Source organism: Diorhabda carinulata, chromosome 2 (genome assembly GCF_026250575.1).
Source record: "Diorhabda carinulata isolate Delta chromosome 2, icDioCari1.1, whole genome shotgun sequence".
In the NCBI taxonomy this organism is placed as follows: Eukaryota; Metazoa; Arthropoda; class Insecta; order Coleoptera; family Chrysomelidae; genus Diorhabda; species Diorhabda carinulata.
The window spans coordinates 7102745-7126398 of NC_079461.1; the positions used below are offsets into that span (position 1 = coordinate 7102745).

Genomic DNA, 23654 nt, shown 5'->3' on the forward strand with positions numbered 1-23654 from the left:
TGTCTTATTATAAAAGCTGTTATTTTATAGTATTCTTGTTCTAAATAACGTTTGAAACGACAATTTTTCAACAATTCATTCTTATTTTCAATTTTTAAAATGTGTAATATCAAAACAATGTCATTAAGTATTGAAAAAAATTCCGATTCAATTCAGCAAAAGTGACTCATCAAACCAAAACTTCTCAACGAAAACCGTAAACAACTAGCATTATGTATCTACGAAAATGCTACGATGCTACGTCACTTATGATCGAGGCCGTGCTACGCCACATTTTCAACACAACTAGCTACGATTCTTCCAATTGTATAAAATATTTTTTTACTCTCATACTGAGAGACAGTATAGTTATACCTCCCCTCTACCTACATTCAAGAGAAAACATAACGAGATAACTTGAAATAAAGATAATAAAACCTTGAACTATGGCCGAATATTGCTGGAAAATGAATTAAAAATAATAATTTTGAAAGAAAGACGGCGTTTTGCCAAGCCTCCTAGTGTCAGAAAAGCGAACTATCGCAGTAATTCCTGGCGAAAGAACCACGTCCCTATCAACATGACAAGTTAAAATAATATAAAAGTTTCGTCACAGAGTGAATGTCTGCCTAGTAATAATACTTCGGTTTTAAAGCGGAAATAACCATCAAATTTTGAACATTTTTGTGGATTGTATATCGGTAATATCTATATTATTAGAATCTAGTAGAAAATTGAGAAAATTCAGCTTCTATCTAATAATTTTAGATAAATTTATTAGCTAGTTCATAGCAAACATGTGTCTCGTTTAGGCTTCGGACGTGTTCGGTAGAGCTCGTTATCGTTGATAGAATACGTGCTTTTGGTGAAACGTGAAACATCAGCGACGCATATAACATAGGTGGCGTTGTGTGACAAACAATCGGGGTAAGGTAAGAAACCCTTCATTTATTTTTATGGCTGTCTACGAATAGTTAAAGTAACAGTGAAATTCGGTTAATGTTTTGTTTGCGTTTGTTGACGGACGTGTAAATGTGACAAAACAATGAATGGATGACCAAGTATCGTTGTGAAAAGTGAACTGTTTTCTGAGGAAATCACTAACAGGTCATTAGCATTGTTTATACTTTTTCACATTTTTCTGTTGCTGGGGGTCTTAATTCATGAACTTTGACATTACTTACAAAAGCCCAGTCATTATTGGAGACACTTTAAATCTTTACAAGCATGTTTTTATCTTATTTAATATGACAATAATATTGAAAACCAATTCTAAACAAAGTTATACGTAAGACGTGCTGTCAAATTATTGTGGTAAGCGTATACGGTTTTATAGCAGGCCGGTACATTCATAGCGCTAGATGAAGGAGCTGTGTTGGAAAAGGAGCCCCCCGGAATAAGAGGGGGCCATATCCTGTTCGTCGTATAGGGGGCGCTGCATATAATATATCATTAAAGGTATTATACTAAAAATAAACAGAGTTAAATACGAATAGAAAAGTGGAAACGTATACAAATCTTGATAAGTTGCGAGTAAGGAGGTTAGGACGTTTGAGAAATTGAATAATTATGAGGAATAGGGCTGCACACAGTTAAATTTATTATGATGTTAATTACTAGTATCAAGATCTCATTAACTAATGACAATTTCTATTTTTAATAAATAGTACAAATAGTTTAATAGGTACATAGGCGCGATAGTATACATATATCTTAATAGTTTTTGATTCTAGGAATATACAGGTCTGCAACTAAGTTTTCCGATATAATTTGTGTAAATACTGATCAGATAAATATTTGTTTGGGAATTATTTATCTGATATATTTTAAGTTAGGTAGATTTTGGATATTGCATGTTTCTATTGTCCATAATGAATATAGTGAACTAAATGAAGAAGTTCACACCAAAGCTGTAACCATAAACATATAGTTTATATAAACTGAGAATAAATAAATATTTATATGAGAAAAATTTAAGATTTTATTTGCAATAATTTTGGAATTTGCGAATTTGATATAAGTTTGATTAACTTGCATCCTAAGTTGTATTGCATTGATGTTTTACCAGTTTTTAATGATTATAAAGAATTTTACACTGTACAAATAATGAACTCATTTTGATTTAATAAGAAGTTGTTTTATATGAAGTTACAAAATAATGATTTCAATGATATAAATGTAAAGGTATGTCATAGTTAAACATGCAGGATGACTCACAACTTGAAGGATGTCGCAAACCATCAATAAGATTCTATTTTAGAAAATTTTCTTTACATATTATAGGAACTTCAACTGGAGTTACGTTTCTTAATCCCTGTCGAAATATACAGGTTTTTATAAAAGACAATGAGTTTGATTTGAAATTTTTTCTCAGAGTCAGTCTGTAGAGATTAAAATTGATAAACATATTGGTACTTACTGATAAAACACACGCGCGGAATTTTCCTTCTCTTATTTTATACATTAAGTCGTAAAATTTAGAAACATGTTGAAGATTATAATGTTGCTTATAGAAGATGGTAAACAGTAAGATGAATCTATACATAAATTTCAAGATGAGTATCTCCTTATAAAAATTGCTATAAGTGATCTATATATTCAAAGATAGTAGCCACCCCGATAAATTATTTATGCACTTTCAACTTTTCTTTGTTCAACTATAAAAACTCAACTTGAAAGATGCTTTTGAATTGTCTCCCTCCTATTGTAATTTTTAACAATAAATGTCTATTCTTCATTCTACTTTATAACTATAAACGCACCAATTTGATGGTCTGTTTGAATTTTTTTCAATAAAAAAATTAAGAACGAAGATATAGAAAAAAATTGAATTGAAGAATAAAAGATTGTAGTAAACCTAGATATTTCTGAAAATTATAAAACAATAAAAAATGTAACTCAGTATTTCCACTGAACAAGTAATCATGTGACAATACAAACCATTTGTGATATATTACGAAGAAGATAGTAAACATAATAATTCAAGTTTCATTGTAAGTCCACTATATTTGGAGCATAACAATGTTTCTGTATATACATTTCAGAAAAAAGTTTCAGTCAGTACCAAAAAAGGTATTCAATTACTTAAATTGATGTTCCCTTCAATATAAAAAAAAAACAATAATTTTAAGTGAACATAAGGAATAGTATAGAGGGATAAGGCAAGTTTTCTGCTATCATCTAAGAAAAAGCACCATGTGATGTGATGATCTTATTTCAATTGGAATTAATTTCATCTTTTCCATACAAGATGAATGAATTCGATGAACCGGTTCACTCAAGCACTTTTATATTATTGATACACAGTAATATCATATGCTCATATGTCTGTAATTGTGAGTGTATTAAATATATGTGTATAAATACCAGTAAAGAAATAGAGACCATTTAAAAATGCCCTGAAAAACTGCTAAAGACATAAATTAGTGGATATATAACTTTATATGACAAAAAGTGGTGTCGAAGTAGAATGAAGATGGAGTAGAAAGTAAAATTTTTGCATATTGCTAGCTCTTCATCTAACTATACTTACCGGAAGGTTGGTCATGCAGGAAGTTTTTTCAAATTTTCAGGAATTGAATTGAAAAATTCAAAATATAGAATTTGACTTCTAAAAAATACTTTTTATAACAAAGTATTTTTTATCAAAAGAAAGGTCATTTGAATATAAGTAAAATAATTATCATTATCATCTCTAGCTCAATTAGGAATATTATCTAAATATGAACTGATATTTTTTAAAAAGAATCGAATTTTATTTAAAACTTTCACAGCATATTTTATCAAATTTTGTGGTGGCCAGGTTGATACCATGTGTTGTTTTGCTATGGATTGACCCCGGGATGCTTGGCAAGCGGCATCTTGTTCAGAAGATTATGGAAAACTCTATTCTTTGATACTTTGTGTTAATGGTAGCTCTAAATAGTTTATATGAAGCTACTAATATATCAAAAAATGAGTATTTTCTTTTTAAAGATCTGGTGATGGTTAAATCGCTGGTACCCATTGTCCAGTCCATTTACCATAATATTTCTCCTCCAAATTCTCCACAGCACCATTTATCTTCAAAATTAGGTGACTCAATTACATTTCGCAACATCTCTAAGCTCACCTTACTGGTTAAATTGGTAATTTAAAAAAATAACAGATGTAGTTGTCTGTTTTCTATTGGATTAGAAAATATGCTAAAATAAATAAAATTCATTTCGTAAAACATCAGTTTTTAGTCCGGATCTTGAGATGATAAAGCATTTTCAATTTATTCAACATTACTTCGATTCACATCTCTGTTATGTGGAACTGGAATTAGTTTACATAAATTTCAAGATGAGTATCTCCTTATAAAAATTGCTATAAGTGATCTATATATTCAAAGATAGTAGCCACCCCGATAAATTATTTATGCACTTTCAACTTTTCTTTGTTCAACTATAAAAACTCAACTTGAAAGATGCTTTTGAATTGTCTCCCTCCTATTGTAATTTTTAACAATAAATGTCTATTCTTCATTCTACTTTATTACTATAAACGCACCAATTTGATGGTCTGTTTGAATTTTTTTCAATAAAAAAATTAAGAACGAAGATATAGAAAAAAATTGAATTGAAGAATAAAAACGGTGGAGGAATAAGTTTGGTGAGTCCATATGAGGATGGGTCATTCAATATCAAATCAATACAAGGTATAAACCTACCCACCTCAAATATTTTGAACATTATCAAAATTACATCGGTATAAATTTAATATAATTAATTTAAGAGCTCAAAGTGTTTTTATAAAATCAAATTGGGATACCAATGGGTTAATAATTAAATAATAATATTTAAATGGAATATTTATAGGTTTTTGTTGAATACTGTTGAGCCTTGATTTAAATTTAATATAGTGATAGTGACTAGTAATGGTTGGTTCGACTAATTCTTTCATGAACTAACAAATAACAGACTATTTGAAACAAGCAAATCAACACTTATCATTTATTAATGACAAAGAAGCATCTGAGATTGTAGTAAACCTAGATATTTCTGAAAATTATAAAACAATAAAAAATGTAACTCAGTATTTCCACTGAACAAGTAATCATGTGACAATACAAACCATTTGTGATATATTACGAAGAAGATAGTAAACATAATAATTCAAGTTTCATTGTAAGTCCACTATATTTGGAGCATAACAATGTTTCTGTATATACATTTCAGAAAAAAGTTTCAGTCAGTACCAAAAAAGGTATTCAATTACTTAAATTGATGTTCCCTTCAATATAAAAAAAAACAATAATTTTAAGTGAATATAAGGAATAGTATAGAGGGATAAGGCAAGTTTTCTGCTATCATCTAAGAAAAAGCACCATGTGATGTGATGATCTTATTTCAATTGGAATTAATTTCATCTTTTCCATACAAGATGAATGAATTCGATGAACCGGTTCACTCAAGCACTTTTATATTATTGATACACAGTAATATCATATGCTCATATGTCTGTAATTGTGAGTGTATTAAATATATGTGTATAAATACCAGTAAAGAAATAGAGACCATTTAAAAATGCCCTGAAAAACTGCTAAAGACATAAATTAGTGGATATATAACTTTATATGACAAAAAGTGGTGTCGAAGTAGAATGAAGATGGAGTAGAAAGTAAAATTTTTGCATATTGCTAGCTCTTCATCTAACTATACTTACCGGAAGGTTGGTCATGCAGGAAGTTTTTTCAAATTTTCAGGAATTGAATTGAAAAATTCAAAATATAGAATTTGACTTCTAAAAAATACTTTTTATAACAAAGTATTTTTTATCAAAAGAAAGGTCATTTGAATATAAGTAAAATAATTATCATTATCATCTCTAGCTCAATTAGGAATATTATCTAAATATGAACTGATATTTTTTAAAAAGAATCGAATTTTATTTAAAACTTTCACAGCATATTTTATCAAATTTTGTGGTGGCCAGGTTGATACCATGTGTTGTTTTGCTATGGATTGACCCCGGGATGCTTGGCAAGCGGCATCTTGTTCAGAAGATTATGGAAAACTCTATTCTTTGATACTTTGTGTTAATGGTAGCTCTAAATAGTTTATATGAAGCTACTAATATATCAAAAAATGAGTATTTTCTTTTTAAAGATCTGGTGATGGTTAAATCGCTGGTACCCATTGTCCAGTCCATTTACCATAATATTTCTCCTCCAAATTCTCCACAGCACCATTTATCTTCAAAATTAGGTGACTCAATTACATTTCGCAACATCTCTAAGCGCACCTTACTGGTTAAATTGGTAATTTAAAAAAATAACAGATGTAGTTGTCTGTTTTCTATTGGATTAGAAAATATGCTAAAATAAATAAAATTCATTTCGTAAAACATCAGTTTTTAGTCCGGATCTTGAGATGATAAAGCATTTTCAATTTATTCAACATTACTTCGATTCACATCTCTGTTATGTGGAACTGGAATTAGTTTACTACTCAGGAAAAAATATGGTCTGCTAGTAGAAATAAATGATCAATTTTAAGGGTCTTCCGGCTCATTGATTCGACTTGATTCAATGATTTCTTCTAGTTTCTACTAATTGAAGATTCACCACATAATCCAAATCTTGTTCCACAAAGCCATAACAGGAATCGAATGATTGATGCCCTTTTAGCAGATACAATGGGAAAATAAAAAAAAGTATATTCTTTTGTAAGGAAAATAAATACAACTTCATTTTACAAGTATAATGGTGTTCATTTCAAGTTGATAAGAGATAAGATTACTATTAACAAACTAACAAAGCTTAGACGTCTGGATATACTTTATACCACACGAGATCCGTTCCATAGAGGTACTACGTCATCAGCGCAGATTGTGTGGGAGAGCGGCCGATCTATTTGACAAAATACTACTGGCTAAAGTGCTATTTTAGCGACGAAAATTTGATTTGTTGCTAAAAATGGAGCAGAGGCAATTTCGTGGTTCTTCAGACAATTTGCCCCAAATAGACTTCTTTGCAATGGCCACAAATAAATATTTTGTCACTGTTAAAATCCATGGGATGAACCAGATGAACAGAAAAATTGATAAAATAACGTATTTATTGGGCAAAAACGAGATTTTTTGTGCACGGAACCTCTTAATTTTGAGATACCAAGGTTTTAAGTTCAAATAAATAAATTACATTAAATTTTGAGCAAATTCGACTTCCATTTTGTTGGACTTAATGTGTTCAAATCAAAAAGAGTCTGATTATCCTCACAAAATAATTAAAATAATTTAGATAATGCCTGATAACTAGCAAAAGGTGTCAACCAACTAAACACAAATGTAGCTTTATAAAAGTCTTTATAACAAATAGTCCGTATCACATTTTGATGATTTCGTCATGAAAATAAGACTGATTTTGTTTTTTACATAAAAAAATATTCTTGTGGTTAAATTTGCCCAATGTTAAACGTGAATTATAAAAATTACTAGCTTTTACCCGCGGCTTCGCTCGCATAAAAGCCACCAAAGAAGGAAAACAGATTATTACAATAGAAATGAATCCATATAATTTAAGGCAAGAGTTATACTTATTTTGCTCAAAATTTGCTTTAACTCATATGTAACAATCAAAGTGAAACTTTACCACTGGACACCACATTCCAATAGTTTCATCTTTCCATTTGAAAGCATCGCAATAGTGACATTTTTTATTCATTGAGCCAATAAAAATCAAAGGATAATTTTGATATTAAATTGAAGGATCATATTGAAACCTAGTATCATTAAATACCGATCAATCCTTTCGCATTAAATTACGACGGCGCGTGGTCTTCATTTCTGCATTATCAATTCTTCTCAACCACGATTGTTCTGGCGTTTCTATCGCTCTTCTAGCTGTCTGCAGCGTAGCTTTTCTTTCTGAACGAACTCGTACCTGAAGAGGAGCTTCAGTTGCTCTCAAAACACTTTGTCATTCTGTTTGCTGATGTTTTCTCAAATATGCGTGAACCGAAGATTCTTTATTTAGTTGCAACTTTTTCTGCACGGGACTTTTGCTTCCGAGACATTTTTAAAGAAGAACAGAGTAGTAGGAATTAAAACCAAAGAATAAAATCTAAAATAATGAATAGCATGTAACCACAAAAATGACACCTAACTTCAAAAATTCAAATAGGTCTATACTGCATATATACTGACAGAAAAAAAGGTAATTATACACTTTCACGGTCACCTGGTTTTTTGGCTCGAGAAAATCGAAAAATGGATGGATTTTAATGATCTTGGTCTCAAAATGTTCCATTTTACGGCGGATTTATAAAAAAAAATTAGTAGAAATAGCTGGAATGAAAATTTCTCATAGTTTTACTGTTTTGAATCGTAAAAAAACGGTTTTGCAAAATAATCTTTTACAAAAAATTATGGTAATTATACACTTTCGCGGTCACCTGGTTTTTTGGCTCTAGAAAATCGAAAAATGGGTGGATTTTAATGATCTTGGTCTCAAAATGTTCCATTTTACGGCGGATTTATAAAAAAAATTAGTAGAAATAGCTGGAATGAAAATTTCTCATAGTTTTACTGTTTTGAATCGTAAAAAAACGGTTTTGCAAAATAATCTTTTACAAAAAATTATGGTAATTATACACTTTCGCGGTCACCTGGTTTTTTGGCTCTAGAAAATCGAAAAATGGATGGATTTTAATGATCTTGGTCTCAAAATGTTCCATTTTACGGCGGATTTATAAAAAAAATTAGTAGAAATAGCTGGAATGAAAATTTCTCATAGTTTTACTGTTTTGAATCGTAAAAAAACGGTTTTGCAAAATAATCTTTTACAAAAAATTATGGTAATTATACACTTTCGCGGTCACCTGGTTTTTTGGCTCTAGAAAATCGAAAAATGGGTGGATTTTAATGATCTTGGTCTCAAAATGTTCCATTTTACGGCGGATTTATAAAAAAAATTAGTAGAAATAGCTGGAATGAAAATTTCTCATAGTTTTACTGTTTTGAATCGTAAAAAAACGGTTTTGCAAAATAATCTTTTACAAAAAATTATGGTAATTATACACTTTCGCGGTCACCTGGTTTTTTGGCTCTAGAAAATCGAAAAATGGATGGATTTTAATGATCTTGGTCTCAAAATGTTCCATTTTACGGCGGATTTATAAAAAAAAAGTTTTTCTACTATTTAAGGTTTAAAACTATTAAAAACCGCAAATTCAGCCACTACCCCCGTGTTTTTCATAAATTCGTCGTAAAATGGAACATTTTGAGACCAAAATTATAAAATTTATCTATTTTTCGATTTTTAATGATCCAAAAACTATTAACATTGAAGAATATAGTACGAAACTATTCACGAAAATTGATTGTTTTTCATCGATTTCATTTTAAGCTATAAAAACTGAAAAAATCATTCTTTTTGGATTTTTTTTTTAAATTGTTTATTAATTTATGTAGAATACAAAAAAAATATAAGAACTTTATCTGATAATGAGATAATTTTTTGTAAAGGATTATTTTGCAAAACCGTTTTTTTTTACGATTTAAAACAGTAAAACTATGAGAAATTTTCATTCCAGCTATTTCTACTAATTTTTTTTATAAATCCGCCGTAAAATGGAACATTTTGAGACCAAGATCATTAAAATCCATCCATTTTTCTAGAGCCAAAAAACCAGGTGACCGTGAAAGCGTATAATTACCAAAAAAAATAACAATAAATAAAGAAAAATTCCAAACAGCTGAAGCTATAGTCAATTGGATTGTATATTGGCCGTTGGTAATACAGTGCAATTGCTTTATATCTCGTAAAGAATATAAAGAAAATGTTTTCATAAAAGTATCCTATGTTATTTGTAATACCTCCAATAATATGTGTACAAAGTTTTATAATGATCGGTTATGTAGTTTTCGCGTGAAAGCGTAACAAACAAACTCACATTCACATTTATAACATTAGTAAGGATTAGTTCTGAAAAACCGATCGTGCCTTTTTTTTCTTTGACAATAATCAGGTTAGATCTCGTCTGGACGCCGCGCCAATGCAAAAAAACAAAGAAATAAAATAACAAGTATCATCTACATTACTGTCACAATAATATGTCAAGCTACCCTGTATCGTAAGTTTTAAGTTTTGAATATGCTATTCAAAAAACTTATTCAACTCGAAAATATCTTCTTCACAAAACCGCTTACTTGTACTTGATAAAACAGTATTCCTTTTACTGTATTTTTTTCATTGCATCACACCATTTTTTCCATAATTTTTCTCCCTTAGGGATACTTAAAAATACTTTAGCAGTAATAGTGGTGTTAGTACATTTTGGTACAATACATCGACATCCTAACAAAAAATAATACAATGGTAAAACAAAACAATATGGTATAGAAACTGCTGTAGTTTGTCGAGAGAAACTCGATCGGCGCTGGTGACGTAAGCAAGCGGTTGGCGCGTTGCAAGAAAAAATATAGGCGGAGTAAAAATATTATACTTTTAAAAATTTATATCAGCACTAAAATTTGAACCCGACATAGTTTTCAGAACCAATAAAAAAGGGGAATGCAAAAAGTGAGGAAATCACCATCGTAAACACTTACTTTGTTTCTATGTCATGAGTTTTTATTGTATCGCATTATGATTATTTTATTTACTTATTTCCAGGAATTCCCCATGACCCTAAGTCTGCTTCAAAATCGAAAACTATGTACCCGTTAGAAGCAGAATATCCCGGGAATCGTTAAAAAAAGAACATTTCGGTAAGAATAATTTGTAAATTTTTACTAAAAAATTTGTAACTTTGATATTATCTTAACTTGTGATATAAATTTAAAACATTAGCTATATTTTCTTAACTCTAAACTTTAATTACACTGTTTATATTTATACGCTATGTTCTTCTGGAATGTTCAACTCGCTCGCTTCGAACATTCTAAATGTTTCATTAGACAGGGGCGGCTTAGGGGCTACACGAATACGAGACTTGTAACATATCGTGAATTGTTTACTGATTTTGCTAATGCTACAATGTTATCGGCAAATATTAACTATTTTAATTATATATTTGGTGTTTCATATATTTTTGGCTCTTTATAGTCTTATTTTATATCACTGATGAATTAATAGACTCAGCACATATCCTTGTTTTGTTCTTACTTATTTTCTCAACTTTGTTTTGGGGATATTTTCATTATTATAAACATTTTTACGGTTTTAAACGATTGAATGAAGTTTTTCTACTCTTTTATCAATGTAAAATGTCCAACTGACCTAAAACTAATTTGTTAGTACGAGTTCAATAGAACGTCACAACACATTTCTTGAACTTTCTACTTCTTAGATCTTTTTATTATGTTCTTCTTGATAAATCTCTTTTGAAATAGCTAAATTAATTTCAAAAAAGTTTTGACCACAAATTAATTTTAACCAAGGTCTTACATACAGGTCTTGAAATCAAGCCCAATTTCTGTATAGCAGCGTGGTTCTCGTGTAATCCAGGTTTTAAGTGTTTGAAATAGCCATAGTACGACGCTGCTATCTAGGCATGTACGTGGGTAGGTAATAATGAACAATTTGACATAAAAACGTCAATGAACGAATTTTTCTATGACTGCTATCTCATTTACGATTTATGTGAAACGTTTCCTACCAATGTCATACATTGTAATCTGGTTTCTCCATCTTTATCCATATCAATGAAAGGCTTCTTGATGCTCATAATCATTGCTCGTTTTTGGATTTTCTTTCCAATATTTCCATTAGCTATTTTTTTTTTACAAACTCCACCAAGTTGGTGGGACAGTGTTCCCTAGTGTATCGTTTGTTTAATTTGTTCTTATTTGCGCCGCATTCTAGTTTCCTGCATTCTTTCTTTAGATTTGATTGTAGCCAATATTTTCAAATATATATCTGTCTTCATTTTCTCTTTCATTTCTTCTCTCGCTTTGAATCACGAGACCTTTTCCGACGGAGGTGTTCGGCATTAAGCTCAAGATTTTCTTTTAATTTCCGCCCGCATTTCTACGAAGCAGTCACCTTGTGTTACACTTCTATTAAATGTAAATCATCAATAGTAATAAGTATATATTATTAGTCATGGCATTTAAAAACAAATTACGAAGATAGTCCCAGAATTACATGGCCTAATCTAGAGACGGCGGTAGTTACTAGAAGTATTACTTTATTAGAAAGTACACAATCTATTCAGCATATGTTTCAAGTTTGAAGACGTCACGTTATTTAGTATTTGTTTGGCAGCAATTAATAGCGAACGTTTTCAGTGGTTAGTTGGTTGGTACAATACTTCTATTCGAAGGGCCTTGGCCCATCTTATATAAAAGCTGAATTAGATTCTTCTCTGGGTGAGACTGCTCCTTCGTTATCAACAGTGAAATATTGGGTAGCAGAGTTTAAACGAGGCTGTATGTCCTGCCAAGACCAGCATCGCAGTTGTCGACCTAATGAGGTGACGACTCCAAAAATATTACTGGATAATCATCGACTAAGAGTGCACGAGCTAGCAGTCATAGTAGGCATTTCTAAAATTTGTGTTACATCGCATATTAACTGAAAATTTGGACATGAGAAGGCTCTGAGCAAAATGGAATGGAACAAAGTCATGAAGATATTCCCGTTCCATAATTATGAATGAAACGTGGGTCCATCAATTCCCACCCGAAACAAAAGAACAATCAAAACAATGTACTGAAAAAAGAGAACCGGCACCAAAGAAGGCAAAAATTGTTCCATCTGCAGGCAAGGTCATGGTGTGGGTGGTTTTTGTGCGCGTAATTTTAATTGACTTTAAATCTTGAAAAATGAGAAACCATCAATGGCGACTATAATGCGAATTTAGTGCAAGGTTTGAGCGTTGAAATCAAGCAAAAACGACCGCATTTAAATAAGAGGAAAGTGTTGTTTCATCAAGACAATGCACTAGCTCACAAATCCGTTATTGCAATGGCCAAAATTAATGAATTAAAGTTTGCTACCTCATACAACCTATTCGCCGGATTTAGCCCCATCGGATTATTTTCTGTTGTTAGACTCCAAAATTGGCTCAGTGGTTAAAGATGTTCCAATAATGAAAAGGTTAATGGCTATTTTGAGGAGCTTGACGATTTTTATTATAAAAAGTATGTCAGACTAGATTCACAACTGTTGTAGCATACGTACTGTTATCGATTTTCTAAATAAGATTCAAACAACTCCAACCCTCTACCTCGGAATCTAAAGTGTTCCATCTTATACAACAAAATGTCTGAATTCACGCAGTCAACGGCCTTAGTTAGGTCACACGTGATGACATACGTGTTTTTACCCTCATCAAGATCCTCAACTATGCCCTCAATAACGTTCAATATTGATTGAATAAATGACAAGATATATCGATATAGAAAGATATTATGAATATTATCACTTCAAGTTTAAAGGGTAAAACATAACCTCAAACTTCCAGCAACAGCTATTACGTGATGTGTGATTTTCAGTTTGATGTTGATATTTTCAAATGCTGCAAAGAATTCAAAGGGGAGAAAAATATTTTTGCAACAAAAAACAACTAATAACATGATTAAATGTCGGGAATCGTCTACAGTGAAATCGCCCCAAGATATTGTTTTAGGAAACAACGGATCTTTAGGAAACTCCTATCGACTACACATACACGTCTGGTTCCAGTTCCGGCAAGCTACATTCGATTGTTCAAAAAGAGTTGTCAAAGCAACAGTCAGAATTTCTTGGTTCCCGTTAAAAGGAGTGAAACATGCAATAGGAACGGAAACTATAACTTTTAGAAAAATATATGCGGCGGTTTCCACATTTCACAATATGGAAAATGCTGTTCGTGCTTATACTGATTTAATGAAGGAACTTGATTTCTTGTAGATGCCACTTGTTTATAAACTCATCGAGATATAGTTTGAAAGCTGTGTTATTGCATAATGGAAATTTAAAAACATAAAAACAAAAACTTCAACATTTACCTTTTACTCAAGACCCCTAGTTATCTCGAATTCATTAATCAGCAAAAGCTGTATTCAGACATATGCTATTGTCATTGTAATTATGACTTCCACTAGTCGTATCAACTTTCCTAGTTTCCGAACTCGTTCTTGATAGCATTTAGTCGATGGAATCATGGGTCTAATTGAAATCCACGAATATCTACGTTATATCACGCGCCGCTCAAGGTTTCTTTGATAGATCTGGTCTGAATCTCGTTTGATATTGACCAATTACCAATTCCTCAGCAGATAGAAGTAATTTTTTACTTAAGATGTATGTGAATACTTTATATGCGGTGCATAAAAGTGATATACCGGGTGCATGTTAACTCCTTTTTCTTATATATTGTGACCATGATGCTGTTTTTCTAATCTTGTGGAATTTCCTCTTTCGAGTCCATTATTTCATCAAATATTGTTTTTATGAGCTCCCAGACTAACTTCCTCCAATATTAGTGGTTCCGGACACTACTTTTCCGGACACTAATTTTTGTTTTCTTCACAATTTCTCATCATTTTTCTAAAATTTCGTTAAAGAATTTGCTTATCGCCTTATTCACACTTCTTTTCCTTTTTTTTGTATTTAAATCCGTTACCCGACTTCTGCTTTGTCATTTTTTTGTTTAACATCATCTTCCTCCAATATATTGTCTATAAACCAGAATCTGAAAGTTGAAAACTTAACCGCTACGCAAAAATTAGCATTCTCTTTTGAAACAAAATGTTTAAATAGTGTGCATCTGCGAAGATCCGTGCGAAAATGTCGAAACTTCGTTCCTTTCTAATTTTGTTGAATCGGCGCGGTCATATTCTATAGACTTTGAATATTTTTGTGCCAGTTTAGTTAAAGTGTGTTCGTGCTACTCGCGATATATTGCCTTCATACTTTTACCCGGCGATAACTAGTGTATGTCATAACCTCGTTTTGGAGTTTGGATTCTACATTAAAACTTCTTCAAATCAATAACGCATACGCCGGAAGAGAAATGAGAAATAATCCGCATCAGTTTTGTTGTTGATGTATTTTGCAATCATAGATAACATAGTGTATGATGAAATATTATTTACTTAAAGAGCAAAAATTCGATCAAAGTAAAAAATAACGAAGGATTCGCCTTCAGCGGCTTTTTATTTTTAATAACTAAATTGTATTATGATAGACAATAATGTTTTAATTGAATTTTTATGTTGGAATTGTATGTAGGTTATTAAAGCTTTCCAAAAGTTATTCTGCAAATTCCCCTAGGGCGAGAAGTAGGGTATTTTCGCCCGCGATTTTGTTTATCTTGGACGATGTTGTCCTTCTTTTCTCTGGTGGAAAGTGTAGTATTTTTTCCCACCTGGATTAGAAGATGGTCTCTCAAAATTCCTATCAAACGAATTTTGTGACAACTTTCTTTTATTTCAATTCAAATTAAATTTAATTTGCTTTCATCTATTTCTTTGTAGAAATTTTACAACTTCACACTTTGTACAAAATGACAAAAATACCTATTTGTGCAAAATTCGGTTGAAAAATTCATTTTTTCTACCTTTGGATTGTACAGGTTATCCGTGTAAAAGTTACGGATTGTTAACCATTGAGCATGAGCCGCTCCTGACCTTTAGATAATGCTGTAGAATTATTTATTCCGTCAAATATGGACACACGTAATCATCCATTAAAAATTCATAATTTTGTTGTATTCCCCAGCATTATTTTCACGTCACATACTCACTCCCTTTGAATCATGTCCCGAAACACCCTGTATGGTAGATAATTGGCGGTAGCTCGTCATTCTTTTCACAATGTTTTTCCAGCAAAAGGAAGGCGTTAATATACCTACCTTCAACTGTTTCAGAAATATTAAATGTTTTCAGATTCATTACAAGAAGTAATAGCGAAAAAAATCATTTTATTTCTCAAAATCGCTACATCACAATTAAAACTTGATAAGTAATACTGATTATTTCTTATACTGTATCAAAACATTGATATGGTATAGAAATGTCGTCTAACGTTACTCAACATCTCAGGCGTGAATGATCTAATCGCAAGCGTGATTCATCTTTTTAATTCATCTAATTTGAATGGTTTAGTTTTGTATACAATACTTTTGACATATTCCCATAATAAAAAGTCTAATGACGTCAAATCAGGAGTTGGTGCTGGCTATTCTATTCATCCGCGTCTCCCTATTCACTGATTTTGAAAAATTTGGTTCAAGTATTGCCCGACATTCATTTGGTAATGGGACGATGTTCCTTCTTGTTGAAACCATATTATATTCGCAGGAACCTGTGAGTTTGCTAGATCAGGATATAAGTTTATCAAAGTTGGCATGGAAACAATTTGGAACTAAATATTTAACTCCATTCAAGTTGTTACATTATGATTTCCAGCAATTCCTTCCTAAACATTAACTTTTTCAGGATATTGCGTATGTTCTTCTCTCATTTAGTGATGATTATAAATAGACCGTTAGCGGCAATTTTGACGATTAATACTAGGACTACGAAAACTACGTGGCCTGATCTAGAGAAGGCTGTAGTTGCTTGAAAAATACCCTAGAAATTACACGATCTATACAGCATATAAGTTTGAAGACGCCACGTTTTTTAGTATTTATTTGGCAACCATCAAGAGGGAACATTTTCAGTGAATTTATAAACATCGGTAAAATTGGTCTTCCTAATGTGATCAACACTTTTATTTGAAAGGCATTACCCCAACAACAACAGCCTTGCGAAGATGTTTCCATCGAATTTTTCACAGAAATAAAGCCGACTTTTTGCACCGCTTCATAACCGTGGATGAAATGTGGGTCTATCAAACAAAATAACAAACGCAACAATGGACTGAAAACCAGTTCCAAAGAAGGCAAAGACCGTTCCATCTGCAGATATGGTCATGGCGTCGATGGTTTTTGTGCGCGTGGGATAATTGTAATTGAATATCTTGAACAAGTAAAAACTATCGACGGCAAGTATTAAACGAACTTATTGCAACGTTTGAGAGAAGAAATCAAGCAGAAACGACCGCATTTAGCTAAGAGGAAAGTGTTGTTCCATCAAGACAATGCACCAGCTCACACATCCGTTATTGCAATGGCCAAAATTGAAGAATTCAAGTTTAAATTGCTACCTCATGCAGCATATTTCCCAGATTTAGCCCCCTCGAATTATTATCTGTTATTATCTTGAAAAAATGGCTCGGTGGTCAAAGATTTTCCAACAATGAAGAGTTGATATCGGCAGTTAATGGCTATTTTGAGGATCTTAACGATTCTTATTGTAAAAAAGCCATGTATGCTAATTTTAAACCAAATCGTTATATATATATATATATATATATATATATATATATATATATAAACTACAGACATTCGAAAAACCATCATAATCGTGTTCAGGAGGTCTCAAAACATGGGAAAAATGATGTGCTCCCCATTTTTCTTCTAGTCATGCCTACCGTAATAGACTAATTTTTCTTTGAAAAATTCGACTAAAAAAGGGTATCGAACTTACTTCACATAACTGGGAAAAGTGTTTGATGCCAAAATGAGATGACGTTGAAACATAAATATATTTTGTTGGGCCAGGTACTTCTGGGACCATCCTCGAATGACCGTGAAATGTAAATGTGCTATCATCAAAAAACATCTTCTAATTTAATTACATTGTTATCTAATATTGTCATCATTTGTTCATAAAAATATGTGTTTCTAACGAAATCGTCTTCCTTGAGTATCATTTTTCATGGATGCATTTTATTTTTCCTTTATATTCGAAATATTGATGAGTGACTGAACGCTTTTTAATCAAAATTATGTCAAGCATAATTTCTAATTTCGAATCAGCACTTCTTGCATTGTTCGTTGGGATATAGGCGACAAATTTGGAATTTTTTCTTGAAATAAGCGAGAAACTTCTGTTTATGTCCATGTGCTACCTCCATAACCATTTATAGAATAGTTTTTTTTATGTATTTTTGTTAAATTAACCATTTTTCCGATATTTTCACGTTCAGTTTACGAAATTCAAGCGAAAATAGCACTGACACTGATCAATGAAATGGTATTTGCTTAGCAAATTTATAATAATTTTCTTTTTTTAATGTTTATAAAATTATTTTACGTCTCATGTTAATAAATCTGAGTTTGTAATTAACCTGAAAACACTTGAATTTTTTCGAAACAGTTGAAGATAGGTATAGGACACTGTACATGAGTTATGTCTACAGTTTACTGAAAAATCCAAAAAATAAATAATAATACTATAATAAATAATAATAATAATAATAATAATAATATAATAAAAATAATATACAGGAGAGGGTGTTTTTAAAATAAAAAAAAAATGCGCACTAGCAAAGACAAATCGACGTGTCCAAGTTTTTTTCTCAATACAACGTTATTTATTTATTAACGAATTTATTCCATTTGACTGTTCCAGTACGTATACATTCATATTTATAGGCGGGGCGTCGGTGACACTGAAAGTCCCTTCATAGCGGAATAAAAAAATGTCTATTTAAGTAAATAGAACATAAGTATAAGAATGCGTGGAGTCCTATTGTCCAAACAATGTAAAAAAAATATTAAAAAAATGTTTTACCGTCATCGCGGATATTCATTTTTTTAATGTATTCGACAGTAAATTTTATTGGCTTTTAGAAAAAAACATGCAAACCACTTTTTTGCTGGAAAAGCATACCTATTTGAATTGTGTTATAAGGGGTAAATTTTTTTCATCATACCAGAAACTTTTTTTATTTTGATGTAATTTTTAAAAATATACGCACTCAAAAACTGCCAGATAAATCCTGCCTACCATTTTGAAGTACATAAACTATATTAGCATCTACGACAAAATGTACGGACAAAATTTATTTTGGAGTACATAATTTTTGTGGAATAAGATGTCTTTTTCCCTGCTTAGATTTAAAAGAATTTAAAAGCTGTTGTATAATCAGAATCCGTAAAGGCATGGAAACCCGGAAGAGTTCGACAATGGGATGGACCTAATTCTCGTGCAAGATCTCTACAACTTATATAATTAATTTCTCGCCTAATTTATTTGTTATCTATATTTTGTGGTTTTTGAATTTGTGAATATTTCCGAGACCAATGATTAACACATCAGTATCTACAGATTTAATGAGAATTTTTTGGTAAGATGAACATTTTTTCAAGTGGAAGAAAATTATCGGAGCAGCCTTTTCGTGATAACATGTATAATATCGTGATAAAAACAAGATGAATCGATAATATTCGAAATGATGCAACACTTCTTTCCAAAATAGAAAACGAAATGACAAAACATTCGACACTTGAAGGTGGACCAGACTGAAGGGACAGAATAGCTTCTACCTTCTAAAATGCCCGAAGACAACCTTACTCGAACTAGAGAAATGTAATAAACATATAAATAGAAACCATGGAGACTATATAGTCTATTCTCCATGATAGAAACTATTGCAAATATTCCAGCTCTTGCGATTCGCTACCTCTAAAACAGTACTCTGTACGAAAATATTTTATTTATATAAAAAAACCTTAATCAACCTTCAGCACCTTCAAAAGTCGAAGAAATTCTTGGTGGCCAATTAAATGAAGAAGAAAGTAACGAATCCGAAAATGAAAACCGTTGCGATATAGATGAAATTGATTTCGAAGATTATCAATAAGTATATCCTTAAGGATGTTGATATTGATAGTAAAGACATCAGGATCATACAAATGCTGTATGCAGATCAAACAGCGCAACTGCGAACTAGCGGGTCTCTAACTACGGAACACCTTCAGATACTTATGGGAGTCCGTCAGGGATGCACACTTTCACCCATGCTATTTAACATATATGTAAAACGAATTTTTCAGCTGGAATTAAAAGACCAGAACTCTTATAAATAATATTAGGTATGTCGACGATACTGCGATATTAGCCGACAAGAGCTAGTCAATTCTATAAACGAAATTGGAACCAATACGGACTCACAATAAACTCGTATAAAACCAAACTAATGGTCATAAGCAGACAACAACCCGGCGAAGCTCAATTGACTTGTCAATGGAAATAACATGGAGAGAATCAATAAATTTAAATACCTTGGATGTATGTTAATAATGAAAAATGGGATTGCGACGAGGAAGTTAAAACTCGGATAGCAATTGCAAATACAAGTTTAATAAGTCCCTAATCCGCCGAGAAGTCCCCCTAAGTCTTAGATTGAGGGTGATAAAATGTTATATTTGGCCAATCATTTTGTATGGTATGGAGACGTGGTCCCTGAAAGTGAGATCCTTAAACAGAATAGAAACAATGGGAATGTGGCTGTTGCACAGTCTTCTGCCGATCCCATGGATCGAGCACATGACGAATTAAGAAGAACTGTGTGGGTGTGGGAGAGAACTGATCGCGGTAATTAAACAACGATAAGTAACTTATTTGGGACACATCCTGCGAGGACCGAGATATTCAACTCTCAAGCTCATATTAATGGGAAAGATCGACGGAAGGAGAAGACCAGGGCGTAAACAACATTCTTGGCTACGGAATATAAGAGACTGGTGTGGCATTCAGGGTGCGGCAACAATTTTTCGTCGTGCACAAGTGGGATGCCTTCAGATAATAGATCAGAAGTTTTGGACAAAAGAACACCTACACACTGTAAAGTGTATGATACTTGAAGCAGAAGATTAATAAATATTCTAAGTTTGAGAATAAACTGTCAATTATTTCAATATTATTCTATTGTTCCAATTATCTAAAATAAAAAGCATTTACCTCCAAAATAAATTTATTGAACATCGTACATTTTGGAGTAGATGCTAATATAGTTTATGCACTTCAAGATGATATGCGAGATTTTTCCGGCAGTTTTTGAGCACGCATACCAAGATATTTTTAAAATTTACATAAAAATAAATAAAATAAGTTTCCGGCATGAGAAATTTTAGCCTTTATCACACTTCAAATAGTTATGCCAGTTCCTCGCATACCGAGCTTAATTCATTCCTATACTTATGTTCTATTTATTTAAATAAGAATTTTTTTATTCCGCTATGAAGGGACCTTCATTGTTACCAGCTCCGGACTATTAGATATTGAAAAATTGATATCAGTTCTACACCCATTGGATTCCACCTCGGAATACCCCGGCCGGCACGTACTTCGTATTTTCGGTCCTTGCGCAATCGTTAGAATCAGATTACATTGTACACAGAAAGTCGATGCTAATCAAATTGAAAACATTTTGAAACGTCAAATATTAATTGCTGATATCTCGCATTATAATTTAAATAGTTTTCTAGAAATTGTGGAAATTGCAAAAGCAACATCTATCAATTTATTACCTAAAAAATTAAGGAAAAACCATACGCCATACCATATTGATATTCATGGAATATCAATAAAGTAACTTCTTTTTCTGAGGACTATTTTACAAAATTTTTCGAAATCTATAAACCTTCGGCCTTGTTGAAGATATAGTCCATGTTAAGGAGCACGTCAAAATTGAAAAATGAGATAAATTTACAAGAATATTCTAAACTGTTTAGTTATCTCTAAAGAAAAGGAAACGGCTATAAATTTATCACAGATGCTTCAGACAAAGCATTGAATCGGCCTTTCTTATTCCCACACTCAATACTAAAACGAAAGCTGTTTTTACTGTGACTGAAAATTTTTACAAAATATAGTATGCTGGACCTTTGTCCAATTAAAGTGACATTTTTCTTGAATTATCAACACAGCAAGTGCACCATACAGAAAATTGGCATTAATAAGTTTGTATATATGAAAAAGAAAACAATCCTAATTAAAGTTACCGATATATATTCCTTAGGGCTTCTGCCGCATTGCAGGTTGATACTCTTAAGCGAAATAGGGACTTGAAGAGCACGTCTATATAGCAGAAGGCTACGTTGATGATTTTGACAATAAAATACTCCAGTCGTTACTGAACTCTCAATGATGTTCAAAAAACTTTATCAATTACTCATACTGCAGTTAATTTTGATCAAGAGCCAGCAACATAAATCTCAGCGCTAAAGTCTTAGTTTTATCAAAAAGTAAATTTAAACTGTAGGCACCTATTTTTTATGTATAAGTAATAAATAAACAACCCGAACATCAATGGTTGCACTAAGAACTATTACCAGAACCTGTCGAATAGAGATCTCGACTCGAAAATTGTGTGTAAGGTTTTATTATATTTGGAAATCCCATTTCTAAATTGAAAAAAAAAGAGTCTACTCCAACGTAAATTCACATAGACGTGCAATGTTTACCTTAATATTGACATTGTCTTCAATTTTTCCTTGTAAGTGGGTGAGGAGCGGAACGAAGATGATTCATGAAGCTTGCGGGAAGAATTGCATTAACTTAACTTCATATTTGCTAAGTATAACAGGTGTACACATGGACAGAAGTAGTGGAAATAAGAAAAATTGATAAAAGCAATTGGACAACTATTTTTGCAGGTATGTTGACAGGTTTTCAAATACCACCAGCGGTTTATAGTAACTCATACAAGAAGTGACAGTGATAGGAACCAAGCACCATAAATATGTTAATCTAGTTTTACAACTAGGATTTCATTTTGCGACGCAGTGTATATTCTGAAACTTTTCGATTGTTGTTTACATCAAATGATTGTAAACTTAAAATTTTGGCGAAGGAGCTGTGGTTTGGAATAAATTGGCATGTTTTGGTTGCCATCCATAGTATTAACTTCTTTTTATTTTAAGTATTCTGTGAAAAAAAGGTAAACAACACTCGTCATTTGTGGTCTTGGTATCGCCCAAAGTGCTTTTACAAATGTGTTTCGTCTTTTCGGGAAAAGCTCGTCTGGAGAACAGTTAACGGTTAAAAGATACTATAAAATGATTATTTCGGAAGATTTTTAGGTTTTGCTGCAGTTTTTTTGTCTGTTTTAGCGATAATTATTTGAGTGTTCCAAATAATGAAAATTAGAATTGTTCAGTACAAATCAAACAACAAATTTCATTAAAAGTTTGTTTTTGTATAGGTAAACTGCACAAGGGCATCAAAGGGTTCAAGCCAAACCGTCTGATCGGCTTCTTAACAAACATCGGCCTTTGGTAACGTCAAGTGGGGCACTGCAGCCTATCTAAAGGCCTATATGCTCAACGGCCCCTTGACTGCCCATTATAAACCATCCGTTTAGAGTGCTCAAAATATTTGCACTTTACTAGTTAGAAATGAAAGAAATACTTTTATATCTAGTTGACGTAGGCATTACATCATTTTTTTTTTAATTTAACCACAATTGAAAGTTTAGTGTCATTGGTTTGATAATAAATATAAATGTAAATAAATCAATGGCGACAATGACATTATAGGCAAATATGGCTGTTCTAATATAAATTACAGAAGACAGTTGTGCGAGGAACAATCAATATTTCATAAATACGTACGGTACTCATACCAAATTAAAAAATAATGTTTACTCCCCGTATAAAATTTGGTAAACATCTCACAAACCGTCAGTCCACGTGGACTCATCATCTCCACTGTTTACCAATGATAACATCGAATCCTAAACATAAATGCATTTATATAGGCCGAAGCTGAAGTAGAGTTAACAAGCCAGATAATCTGCAGCAATACCTCGTTAATCTGCGCACTAACTGGCGTACGCAACGATTTCTTAAAGGCGTAAATGGGCACTAAGAAAAAATTTTGACTTG

At 31.9% G+C, this 23654-nt stretch overlaps 1 protein-coding gene across 11 annotated transcripts in view; it reads left to right on the forward strand.

Moving 5' to 3' along the window:
* Positions 1-561: 561 nt before the first annotated feature.
* The window catches only part of LOC130890741 (uncharacterized), a 50037-nt gene continuing 26944 nt past the window's right edge, over positions 562-23654 (forward strand). For 2 of the 11 annotated variants that reach the window (XM_057795015.1, XM_057795016.1), the window contains exons 1-2: positions 571-911; positions 10619-10713. The gene's annotated coding sequence lies outside the window, so the exon portion shown is untranslated. Of the gene's footprint in view, positions 1087-1337; positions 1438-10618; positions 10714-23654 lie in introns of those variants that run through there. The other 9 variants (XM_057795007.1, XM_057795017.1, XM_057795009.1 and 6 more) reach the window with 8 other exon arrangements.